This window comes from Ambystoma mexicanum, chromosome 8 (assembly GCF_040938575.1).
Source record: "Ambystoma mexicanum isolate Mex_15411 chromosome 8, UKY_AmexF1_1, whole genome shotgun sequence".
NCBI classification, from domain to species: domain Eukaryota; kingdom Metazoa; phylum Chordata; class Amphibia; order Caudata; family Ambystomatidae; genus Ambystoma; species Ambystoma mexicanum.
The window spans coordinates 728,042,083-728,055,243 of record NC_090929.1 but is presented as its reverse complement, the minus strand read 5'-3'; positions in this window follow the sequence as shown (position 1 = coordinate 728,055,243).

The following is a 13,161-nucleotide window of genomic DNA, read 5'->3' as shown; positions in this document are numbered from 1 at the left end:
ACTGCTGTCCGTCGTTAACTGCACGAACGGTAAGTTCTGGGCACTTCAAATGTCTTAAAAGTCTTTTGTAATGATATCTCTTGTTTTGCAGGGTTCCGGCGATGGCGGATGGCGGGCTGATGAGAGTTGAGGATCGAACCCGCGTGAGGAATAGAAGCGCCTGGAAGCACGTAAGTAAGCGCTTGTAGCCTGCTTCACGATGCGCACTAACTGTCCCTTTTATCTTGCAGGTACAAGTTCGGAGCTTTAGAGAAGCTGAAGGGTGCTGGAATACCCACTGGATTCGGCGTGGGAAGGAGTAGTGGCACGTGAGTAATAAAGTTGCCCAATGTCTTTAAACGCACCTTCTTTTGTCTTTCAGATGCGGGATGCAGCGCCGAAGGCCTCCGGAGCGTGCGAAGAGCTGGTAAGCTTTTGTCTTTCAGATGCCGGAATGCAGTGCGAAGACCTCCGGAGCATGCGAAGAGTAGGTAAGCCTTTGTCTTTCAGATGCCGGAATGCAGCACGAGGCGTTGGTGACAGCCGATGGACCAGGTAAGAGATGCGCTGCCACTGAAGACCGTAGTGCTAACCTGTTCTTTCTTTGTCTTTACAGGTGCTGCTGAAGACTGGATTCCAGGATGGTAAGCCTTTGTTCCCTTAGGCCCAGGATCAGAAGCAGAAGACACGATGAGCGTTCTGCTGCAGAGAATGCAGAATAACGCAAAGCAAGATTCATCCATCGGGTGTGGTTTAAATAGCCTCCTGTAGTGCTTAGGTGTCTCCTTCCACAGCCACGCCTAGGTAAGAAAAGAGTTCCTGCTTTCCAGAAGAGTTCCAGTGTTCTGAACCTAGGGAGTGGCTCCTGCCCCACCCAACAGGAAAAGTAGTCCCAAACAGAAGAGGATCAGGGGTTCAACTGGCAGGTAAGTAAGCAGCATGGTCTGCTGCAGGTAAATCCACCCAAGCATTATGAGCCCGGCGCTTCCAGCGCTGGGACTGGGCATCTTTATGAGCCTGGTGCCACTGGCGCCAGGACAGGGTCCAAAAGGTCCCAATTGGGACTGGCTGGCACTCGGAACCGTGGTTATGGGTCTGCTTCCAAGGGAGTCGGGCAAGTCCTGATCTTTTGGAAGCAGAGATCATGACAAGGACACGGCCATCACAATTGGATCCAGTACCTAGGGGTGGACCAGTGATGGAGGATCACCTGGATGGAGGGGTCCTCTGGGAGTGGAAGTGGGACACCGACGGGTTAGATGCGGTATCCCCCTTATTTCAACACCTCCTTTTCCCTATCCTACCACATAGGACATTCAAAACCACTGCCCCCCCCTTTTCCGACAGAAACACTTTTGCATGACACACCAGAGAATGGACTAACACCAGAGTCGTTTACTTGACATGTCCCAATGCAAGGGTCAGGCAAAGTCAGGAAATTGATCAGAATCACACACACCTGATGGCCCTTTCCCTTCCCCACAGGGATAAAAGGTGGAGCAAGAGAGGACACGACCTTGCCCTTTTCAATGCAGACCCGAGAAAACCTCTGCACAGAGAATCCGAAGACCGAGGACAATAGCCAAATGGGTTGCAGCAGATGTTAACGGTACACAAGAACGTGTCCACACTGATAAGCGGGAGCGAGGGAAACTCCTGCTACCATGGTACCGGCCTTGACTCCAGTTACGAGGAAAGCCAAGCGGTTTATCACAGCAGGTGAGTCGAGCGGACAGCCGTAAGAGCCAGGCTGTGGTGAATGAAAGACACAAAGTGGCAAGTTTAACCAAGTTCAAAGAACTGTAAAAGTGTTGAGGGGAGACCAGCTGTAGAGGGAACCAGCACCACGTGGGTGCTAACTAGAAAGACTGTGGTCGATCCCCATCTGAATGAAACTACAAATACCAGAAGGCCGTAGGAGAGCAGCCAAGATAGGTCAAAGTGGTCATACAGGAGGCCAAGCAAATCCCCATATAGTCGAAAGCCTTTGACCTATGAACTGTGAGAAAGCAAGGGAAGTGATACCCGCAAACATTTGTGAATGTGAAGTTGGCAAGAGTGACCCCGGAAGAGGGATGCTGATGAGAAGGGGGCAAGTCTAAAGTCCCCAGAAACAGTGTGTTGACAAATGTGAACCCTGCCGAGGGACGTCCACTATGAACTGTTCAAAAAGACATTAACATTTGAGAAGGGTACAAGCCAGAACGAGGGAGATCCAGGGGTGACTCCATCACCAGGGAAAAGCCATAGTGAACCCGGTGGAGGGAGGCTCAAAGCAAAGAAGGGTCAGCGCCCGGAAGAGGGAGATCCAGGAGTGAATCCATCAACCAAAGAAAACGTGAAAAGGAACTTTGTGTTTGTTATTTTACTAATCCTCGAAGGCAAGAGACTTTTGTTGAAAGGGGACTTGGCCATCGAGGCTCCTAATAAACTGGAACAGAACTGTTGACTCATGCTGGGGAAACTAGAGTGTGTGCTGTGCTCCAAGATCCCACCTTACCCCATGCCCAAAACAAGGGCAAGGGAGACCCAAGCTACCGCATCCTGACATATTATTTGTGAACAGTTCTTTCTTTTCTTGAAAACCACCCCACACCCTTTTTGTAGTAGTTGTGAGGTTTGGCAATAGGTTTCTTAGTATAGGACATTTTTATTTTGACACAACTCCACTAGGACTGCCTTTTGTTCCTTTGATGGTCGACACTTGCTCCCATCTTAAATTTAGGTATAGTTTAGGCATTTTTCCACCCTGCAAAGATTGTTCAATAAACACCCTTGAACTGTGATCACTTGTGTCTGTCTTTACTGTTGCCACCAAGAGTTCCTTACACTGCCAAGAGGCGCTCTGCTCCCTTCTCATGACCTTGCAGAGCACATACTTCCCAGGGCAAAAAGGCCTGTAACTACGAAAACAATGAAGGGTTTATGAATCTCTGAAACCTGCCCAGGGTGGGCGTGATGTCCGCATTCAGGCAGGGGATCTAATGCTAACCCATTCAGTGCTTTTCGCCATGCTTGGGCCTTTGCTCCAAAATGGCTGCCACTAACTAATATGGCGTTCACACTTGCATCTACTATATAGCCTCTAATGCATGCACTAACGTGATTGTGCATCCTCCTTCATGTTTACCTGCCTCCTTCATGTGTACTCCCGTCTCTGCTGCTCCCTAAATGTGCTCTCTAGCATTTGTTTCTCATTTGGTATCGCCTAGGGGGGTGGGAAGACCCTCTTTCCTTCCAAACACGTTTCCCTATTTGTTTAATTGTACACTTCCTTGAGCTTTTCTAGAACACTGCAAAAGAATTAATGAATTGCACAGCAAATACCCACATGTGTAGGCAGACACACTGTATCCCCCTTAAGAGCTGTGTCTGACATGCTTAGTGCTTAAGGCTACTCACAAGCCAAAAAGAGTGCCTCCAAATAGCCGCAAAATAGGCCAGCAGGTAAAAGGTTGCTCAGAGTAGTGGGCAAAGGAAGGGTTGACACCATGTTGGTCCAGTTTTAAATTGCACAAAATCCAAGTTTTGATACCTTTTAATGGATCAACTAAAAATATTATCCTCCATTGGTACATGAATGCATTAGGTTTTTATAATCCCATGGACTTCTTCATCAGATGGTGTTCATATGCACAGAGCAGGGCACAGAAGTGTGGCTGGAAAGTGCAGTCTTCTTCACTGATTCCTACTTTCTGGAATGGTGTTGATGGAGGACTGCATTCACTGAAGCATGTTGAAGAGGAGCACCATTAAAATGGGCGCCCCGGGCTGAGCGCACCGCAGAAGTGCGGCTGGAAATGTAGTCTTCTCCAGTCTCTGCCGGCCGCTCCAGAAGATCTGTTTGTGTACCTCAGTTCTCAGTGCAGATTTACCATCTCACACCCACATATTTAATCTCCTCGGATTCTACGTGGGTTATCACACATTAACTGTGTGCCTGTGAAGTGCCATCTCCGACGCATGTGTCCTTTCTACCAATGTATGACTTACGAAGCAGGTTCTCCTTTCCCTACACCGGCACCCTCAGAGTCTCCACTGACGTGCTCCCGTATGATCACTTCTTTCTCAACTGATGTTCATGGAGCCCCCTTTCCAAATAAAGAAGAGTCATTGTCATCACTCATGCGGGACATAGTTAACTGATGGCACCTCCTTGTCAAAGAAACTACTCCATAAGAGCAAATTAACTATCCTTAGCAGATAACATGACCATTGATGAGCTGTCCACTACTTCTAAAATGGTCTCTTTGGACACAAACCCCTTCTCATCAACTTCGGGAGGTCTTCTCTTACTCACGCTATTTGGAATGCAGAACTAGCAAAAGCACTAATGAATAGTTCTGTGACTTGCCAAAATGCAGATGAAAATCCAAGTCAGAGTGAATTATCCTTCTTGGGACCAGGTGTTGCATCTTGTGAGCGGTCGCCTAACCTCTTTAATGACATTAAAGCGGAAGAGAGCAGCTCCTTGTGTCACCATACTCCTCGCCCCTCCACATTTGATTGATACATCACAATATCAACATAATTTAGTTCTCTGAACCTTAAAAGACCTACATTTTGTGCTAAATTCATTAGTGCAACTCTATAAGAATATAAATGACAACCAGAGAGACCAAAAGCTGCTACTATCTATGATGAACTTGAAAACCTCCTTCATAGAAGGTTTTATGCTTGCTAAAAGCAACGCGGATGACACAAGAAGAATTAAGCCAATGGATAGTCAATGAGTAGAAGATATCACTGAGATATCAATACAAAATAACAGAGTCATGGGCGAGGGTGTGATGGAAACTCAGCATACATCGGCAGAGAGCGGGGATCTGTCCCACCAATCTGTTCACCTATTTTCATTTCAGAAGATCATAGTCTTGTCACGCAAGCCAAACTGACTACATCCACAAAATAGATGTCTGCATTATTTATCCAAATAGGAAAAGATTCGAAAAAAAATTGTCATCATAGACAAACGAGGCTGAAAAAGCCAAAAAATGTTTAAGACGCAAACACATAATCAAAACTCTAGTTTTAGGAAACTTCTGCATAAAACTCCTTAGATTATTTACGAAGCAGAAGTATCTAGTGAACAATTTCAAACCAGAAAAAAGAAAACGAAGGGCAAAAAAAGTTAAACAAGGCTCCTAACAAACCTATAAAACATACTTTAGTTAATTCACCAAAGGAATTATTCTCACCTTCTAAGTCGTTTGCCCCAGTGGCACCTTTACCCGCGAGCTTGATGGCAAGCATGCAATAACTTCAGGATCTATCCACATACCCTATTGGGAACAATCCATCCTGTATCGTACAAAAATGTCACTCTCATTTGTGCGCCCCCGCAGTCACTGAGACTTTGGAGGCGCACAAAATGAGGGTGACATTTTCTGTGCCCAAGCACAGCAGGGGTGTCCCCTGCTCTTCCTGGGCGCAGTAATGGGGTTCGGGGGTTCCCCCAACTTACCATTTTGGAAAGTGGGGGACATGTAAGAAAAAAAAAGAAAAGCACCCTGCGGCGTCAGCTCCAACCCCATTTGTGGGAGGAGCTGACACCGCAGGGATCGCAAAGTGCGGGCGGCGCACGCTGAAGTGCGCCGCCCTAAAGGTAAGTGGGGTCGGGGGGTTGGGAGGGGTAATGCAGGCCAGGGGAAGTGGGCACAGTGATCCATATGATCACTGCGCTGCGCCGTAACTGCCGTCTGTATTTTCGGCGTTGCAGTTGCGGGCGGCGCAGTGATCACATAGATCCATCCATCCCCATTCAATCGTTGTAGAGTAGTGGATCATACATCCAGTTCAAATGTTAACTTTCAGCAAGCCTTAAACAAATCAGAGACTTCCAGACTCTAGATGAAAAAAGACAGAATTTGGTGAAGGAACTAAGACCTACGCTTACAGGGTCAGCAGCCGGGTCTCTTTTGTATTTATTAAGCCATGAATGCATTTTACCATCAGACACAATTGTGACTTTAAATAGAACAAATGTCCTACTACTACTCGATTAAATTCCTTGCCAGAGATGTTTGAAATCTAGTGATATAGAACAGTTGGAGTTTATACATGGTCACAAACTGGACAAAGGTATTCTGCACATACGCTCTAGAATCATGGTTGACACATTGTTACTGGTGCTACCACTGTCCCTCATGATGGTTTACGATCTAGTCGAAATTAAGGATAGGAATGGGTTCTGCCCTCACATTGATACATTGTTTGTTTGTTTTTTTGTTTAGTCATTTATAATGCGCTCCAGACCCTGGGGTATCAGGGTGCAACAGTTACAGAATATGCAAAGCTTGAATACAGAAGTTTCAGGGTGATACTGGAACAATGGTGCATACATCACATCATACGGTACAGGAACAATCGTGGATACATCACATCATATGGTAACATACATCATGGAAATTATATACTTTCTATATACAAGAGTTAGTTTAGCTGGGTGAGAAGGAGGCAGGGGTGTGCAGAAGTGGAAGGCAAGTCTGTAAACATGTGTGAATCTACTGATCTGTGGATTTAAGCCAATTAATGTAATTAAGTCTGAAGTTCTGGTAAGGTTGGTATTCTCTGATGAGGTGGGGCAAAGAGTTCCAGAGTTGGGCCGCTTTGACGGGGAAGCTACAACCACTGATTTTGGAAAGCTTAAATCTTGGGATGATGAGGCAGTTGGAATGGGCTAGACTCGTGGGTCTGGTAGATGTCCTCCTATGGAATCTCTCAGCCAGGTAACTAGGGGCGGCATTGTTGAGTGCTTTACAAGTAAGGGATGCTGTTTTTAATAAGATGTTATTATGGGTATGGAGCGAGTTGTTATAGCGCCTGATGGCCGATATGTGAGATCTTCTTGCAAAGCCGAGTGCAGCTCTTAGGGCGTTATTCTGGAGGATTTGTAGCCTCTGGATGATTGCTTTGTTGGCGCCAATATATAGGGTGTTGCAATAATCCAGCCTGGAGAGTATGAGGGCTCTGGCTAAGATCATGCAATTATCCTCGAACAAGAATGGTTTGCCTGTCCTGATGAGTTTACAAGGGTAAGCAGTGGCGGAAGCCATGGTATTCACTTGTTTGACAAAGGAGAGTGTGGAATCCAGGTAGATCTCCAAAGTCTTCACGTCCATGGGCACCTTGATGAGGTTGCTGTCTATTAAGAAGGATGCATACTCCTGGCATAGTTTCTTGAAGTTGGAATGTGTGCCCAGGATGATAAGCTTGGTTTATCAACGTTCAGTCAAAGTCCATGTGTTGCCATCCATGCCTGAATGATGAGATACACTCTATTCACCAAGGCCGAGTCCTCGACGTGATCCCCGGAAAGTGGGAGGAGAATCTGAGTATCATCTGCATATTTGGTGTAGGTGATACCCAGAAGTCCAGATCGTCGAAGAGAGAGGGGCTTGGTGAATATATTGTAAAGAGCAGGGGTGACGCAAGAGCCCTGTGGGACTCTGCATGAGATGGGGATAAGGTCAGCCGTTGCAGAGGGGGAGAGCACCCTCATTGTCCTGTCACCCAGGAAGGACTCAATCCAACGGATGGCTTCTTTGGAGAAATGGGCAGCTGAGTCCAGGTGATATACATAGGACCTTGTGATCCACATATCAAAAGCGTCCGACAAGTCAAGTAGAGGAGGGAGGGCTGTTTTCCCTTTATCTCTTAATTCATCGACCTGTGTCTTCTAGTCGATGAGGGCCGGCTCGGTTCCATGTTGGGGTCGGAAGCCAGGTTGTCGGGCTCCTAGCAATTTGTGGGCTTCAAAAAATTTTGAATTTGAAGGTAGGCAACCTTGTCAAGTATTTTTAACAGGAAGGGTACTGTCATGATAGGGCGGTAATTAGTTGGTATGAGTGGGTGAAGGGTTTGCTTTTTTAGTAAAGGGAGCACCTAGGATTGTTTAAGGTTGGTAGGGATGGTGCCAGAGGCGAAAGAAGCATTAACAAGTTTGGAGATAAAGGGGGCCAGATCTCTTGCCGCATCCTTTATGAGCTGGGCTGGGCACAGGTCTAACTGGCAGATGGATGGCTTAAGTGAGAGAATAACTTTTTCTACCTCACAAGTGAGAGAATAACTTTTTCTACCTCACGAGTGGTGGTTTTAGAGAAATTAAGGCGGGTGAGTCAGAGGGTGAAAGGTTCTTGGAGGGAGGGGTGGTGGGCATCTTATTAGGCTGGGAGATGAGTGTCATGGTCATGAAATCAGGGGCACAGGCATGTAGGGGTCGCATGCACAGGAGACCTGGGTGAATACTGTCCTGGCACCTTTGGCGCCAGGCTCATGAACAAAGGTAAACAAGAATATCCATTTGACACCAAAAGCCTTTTGTTACAGAAATAACACTCCAGATGCATTAACCTTGAACATTCCATCCATTAAGCAGAATGCATTAACCTGAACATTTCATCCATTAAGCAGATGCATTAACTTTGAACATTCCATCCATTAAGCAGAATGCATTAACCTGAACATTTCATCCATTAAGCAGATGCATTAACTTTGAACATTCCATCCATTAAGCAGAATGCATTAACCTGAACATTCCATCCATTAAGCAGAATGCATTAACCTGAACATTTCATCCATTAAGCAGATGCATTAACCTTGAACATTCCATCCATTAAGCAGAATGCATTAACCTGAACACTCTATTCATTAAGCAGCCCCTAGTGTATTCTTGGGTGTGGCTGCTAATGGATTGCCTTTGGGTGTGGCAGCCAGGCTGAACCTGGTGGGTGTGGTTTCAGAAGCTGCTCATCCTTAAGGCCAGTGCTTCGCGTTATTCTGCACTTGCAAGCAGGGTAACGCTCACCGTCTCCTGAGGTCAGACTTACCTTTGAAGATCCTGCTTCCTGGACATCCTGCTTCCTGCCAGCATACTTACCACCTGGGGAAGCTATTCTTACTGGTACATCTCTTCAGGGAGAAAAGTATTCATCTTTACACTTTCTGGAGTGCCGAAATCTTCATCTTGGCACCGCAGCACGACACACTCCATTGTCGACAGCAGCGACTGCAAGAAGAAACAGAAGACAAGGTTAGACATTGAAAAAACAGTTTAAGTTGGCGCTTCGCCATACCCCCCGCTTTACCTTAAACCCTCGCTTACCTGCTGTCGAACATTGCGGTAGCCTCCATCTTCCCTCCGGCCGCGTCTGACCTCTCACAGCTGCATCTAGGCCACGTTTCCATCTAAGGGAGAAAACAGAAGAGAGACATTATTGCAGGCATAATTAGGAGCAACATACAACAACATTAAACAGAATGAACAGCATCACAAGAGCTCAAGAAAGACTTACCAATCTTAAGGGGAAGCATAGTCGCAGCTGGACTGGACTAATGCTTATCAGGGATCAGTGAAGGAACTAGATCCCATTCGACGTGCCCCTGCCAGAAGTAGCAGGATGGAGAGCTTATCTTCCATAATTCACAGGTGAGCTTTACGGGCTGGCGTATGCTCACAGAAACCGTACTTCGGGTGAAGGGTTCGAGAGGAACAACAATCATAGATTGGCGCTCTCATACACTTTATCTCCACGCAGGAGCAGTCTCACTACGTACCACCGCTCACAGCTTTCCTTCTGAGGGAGAGTCCTGAAGGGAGGTGATTCAAGTCCAGGGAGGGCTGCAACCGTGCCCCAACGCCTCTGCAGAGACCAGGTGAGCCTAACAATGAGTGAGGGTTTTTTTGGGTTATTTTGTTTTGGCGGGTGGTGACTTTATTAGCAAGTGCTTGTTGAATCTCTGAGCGCCACTTTTTATCTTTAGTGCAGATGCCAGGTGTGGGAATTGGAGACTCTAGTTCCTTAAGCATAGTGAATAACTCCTTCATACTAGGGTTGGCATTGGAAATGCGTTTATTGTAGGAGTTGCGTTTGGCTAGGCAGATTTCTTTTTTGTATTTGGAGGACATTTCTATCAGTTTAGATCTGTTGGCTTCAGTTGGGAATAATTTCCAGGTAGTTTCACAGCTTCTCTTTAATTGACGTAGATCTTTTAGCTATCGGGTAACCAATAAGCCTATCCTTAGGCGATTTAATATCCTGCCGCTTCAAATAACGTGTGATAAAAGCTTAGCCTCCTTTGAGAAAGATATCCCATGCTGGTAACATGGGGGAGATACTTCCCAGGCTCTTTACACCACACTGTCCTCCCATTTCACATCTAAAACACAAGATATCCTGTCCTCACCCTCCTCCACTCCTAACTCTCATGCTCTCCTGCCCTCCTTGCCCCGTTAACCCCTACTCTCTCCTCCTTCTCGCCCATAGCACCTGATGGGGTCTCTCAAGTTGTCTGCTCTATGAAGGTCTCATTCAAACAGGTGCACCCCTGCTCTTCCAGAACTATTAAGGACAATATTTCTTCTTTAGCCCCAGCTCTAGCTGATTTCTGCAACCACTCCTTCACCACTCGCTCTTTACCGCTATCCTTCAAGCACTCTCTTGTGCATCAACTCCTCAAAAATCCATCTGCCGACCCTTCCTTTCCAGTTAACTATTGCCCTATATCTACTACCCACTTCCAGGGAAAACCCTTAGAGAAGTTGGTTTTACCCCCACTGATCCATCATGCTGAACTTGCTGGTTGCCGCCACAACCATCATTCTGGATTCCGGGCATCCAGAGGCACAAAAACTGCTCTCCTGAACACCCATGAAGACCTGCTTGCTAATCTTGACTTCAACTCTCCTGCCGTTCTAATTCTCCTTGATCTCTCTTCCTTTCACGGTTGGGGCAAACAAATATCGATGCATTTTGCAATTTAACAAACAAAATCGGCAAAACAAATTTCCCAAAAACTCCAATAACTTCCCCAACCCATAACATTCACCCAGCATTGTTGCCCATGCTCGAGCGTAACCGCTTGTCGCTTACTTAGACTCTGGTCGTGTGTGCAGTGGGTGAACACAAAAACAAGTGTTCCGTGAAGAAAGAACTCTGTGGGTGGGTCAGCAACAGCCCAGGAACCGTGCATCACTTTCAGAATGTGGTATAACCATGAGGTGGGAAGGGGGGTGTGGCCAGCCGGCATGTGAATCAGATGTTCCTCGCCAAGGTCTTCTGCCTGATCCGATACATCGACCCTGGAAGCAGCGAAAAAATATGGTCATGCAGCTAAACCAATATCAGCAGGTCTAGATGAACGAGCGCTGTAACTTTCTGCACCCGGATCCGAGGTAAAAAGGGTCTATCAGGCTGAAAAACAACTGTCTTGACCGAGAGGAGGAACCCGCAAAATGGTACAGAGAGACGCCGAACCAGCGAAGCAGTGTCACTCAGCTCTCTGGAGACACTAGCCCAGCGAACCGGCTCCAAGGACCAGCGGGACGCCAGCTGGCAAGTCGCGGGCAGCCCGGGGGACAAAGAGATGGTAAGGGCATAGCAGCATACAGCGCAGCCCCGGTGGCACCTGTCATGAGCACTGAAACATATTACGTTCCCTGCCATTTGAGAGAAGGGGCCAGTACACCCCTGGCTTTGGCTGCGTGATGAAAATAATCCATAACAGAAAATCCTTATTCTTCGAGACCCCAGAAGAAATAAATTCCTGGATGGACCAACACAATTTAGGACAGCTACAGGAAAAGCCACCCAAACAGAAATGGATGAGATAGATGAATAAACAACCAGCCCTTTCATTGGACCCCAACGTCACTGACTTCATAATAGTTGAGCCTGTGAAGCAGGAACCCAGCACTGTGGTTCACTCAGTCCCGAAGCAGAAACCCACCGAGGCCTACGGTGGCTGAAAATGCACTGCGACTTACCACCCCACGGTCCTCCGGAAAAACTGGACCAAACCCCCTGATCCATCTGAAATGAACTGAGAGTACCTTCAGTACTCACCCACCAACTCCCCCGGAGATAGGCAAAAAATGGTGGGGACGCCTCTATGGAACCATGCCGATGCATGCAAAAGCGGGAGATAGAATTGATGCAGAGCTAGAAGTAGTCGAAACCTGTGAGGCAGAATGGAGAGATTCAACCGTTGAGAATAGCAAGGTGAATGGGAGCTACAAATGTTTGCACCTTAGCCACATCAGGTGTGGTACCTGAGACGAAAACCCAAGATCCCTGTCATGAGAGGTGGGAACCAAACCTTAAACGCCCAATGGCAGAACACTTGAGAGTAGCTATGTGGAACGTACAGGGCCTAAACAGCTACGCCAAGAGAATGAGGGTAATGTCCTACCTCTGTAGAAAGGCTACCCAGACTGCGCTACTGCAAGAAACCCATCTGACGCCAGACAAACAAAAGTGCACACTTGCTAAATGGCGAGGTAAAGGATATGGCTCAGCATACTCGAACTAGCAAGAGGGGTGCTTATATGGTTTGCTCCAGGTGTGGCACACCGTATCACACATCAATACTCAGATCCGGAGGGCAGGATCATACTGTTACATGGTTATATAGACAAAAAAGAGTTCTGTATAATTAATACCTATGCACCCAACCAAAATGCGGCCGGTTTCTACCACTCGCTCTACTCTATCCTGTCCCCATATAGAGGTCCCTGCTGGATATGGGGAGGGGACATCAACTGTGTGCTGGACCCCACTCTGGACAGGTCTGACCAGATGGGCAAACCGCCCCCCACCCTCACCCAAAGCTCTGCAGTCACTAACCCGAGACCTGAAACTACAAGAAGTGTGGCAATGACTGAACCATAGAGGGCAAGAGTATTTGTTCTATACATGTGGACATAAGATATACACCAGAATCGATTATATATCTTTACGGGGAGGGAACATCTGGGGAATATGCCAGGAGCATCATATGAGGGCCAGACCTTATCTGATCACCCCCCCCTGGTTATTCAATGGACACTTACAGATTGCCCCGCACCCATCCTCACATGGAAACTGCGTGCAGAGTCATTGCGAGACACCAACTTCAATGAGACTCTTCGTCTCCAGACAGAGCAGTTTTTCGAACACAACCTTGGCAGTGTAGACAACATTGCCACAGTGTGGGAGGCCTATAAAGTGGTCATAAAAGGGGCAGCGATAGCCACCGCAGGCGTGTCCAGAGGGTACTAGAAAACCAAATCTCAAAAGTGGAAGCCGAAATTGCTAAAGTGGAGAAAGCTGAGGTTCTGGGGGATGACAAAGAAAATACCCTTATGTCACTAAGATTGTGAAATGTATGGAACAATGGAAAAGACTGGGCGATTTTAGCTTCACG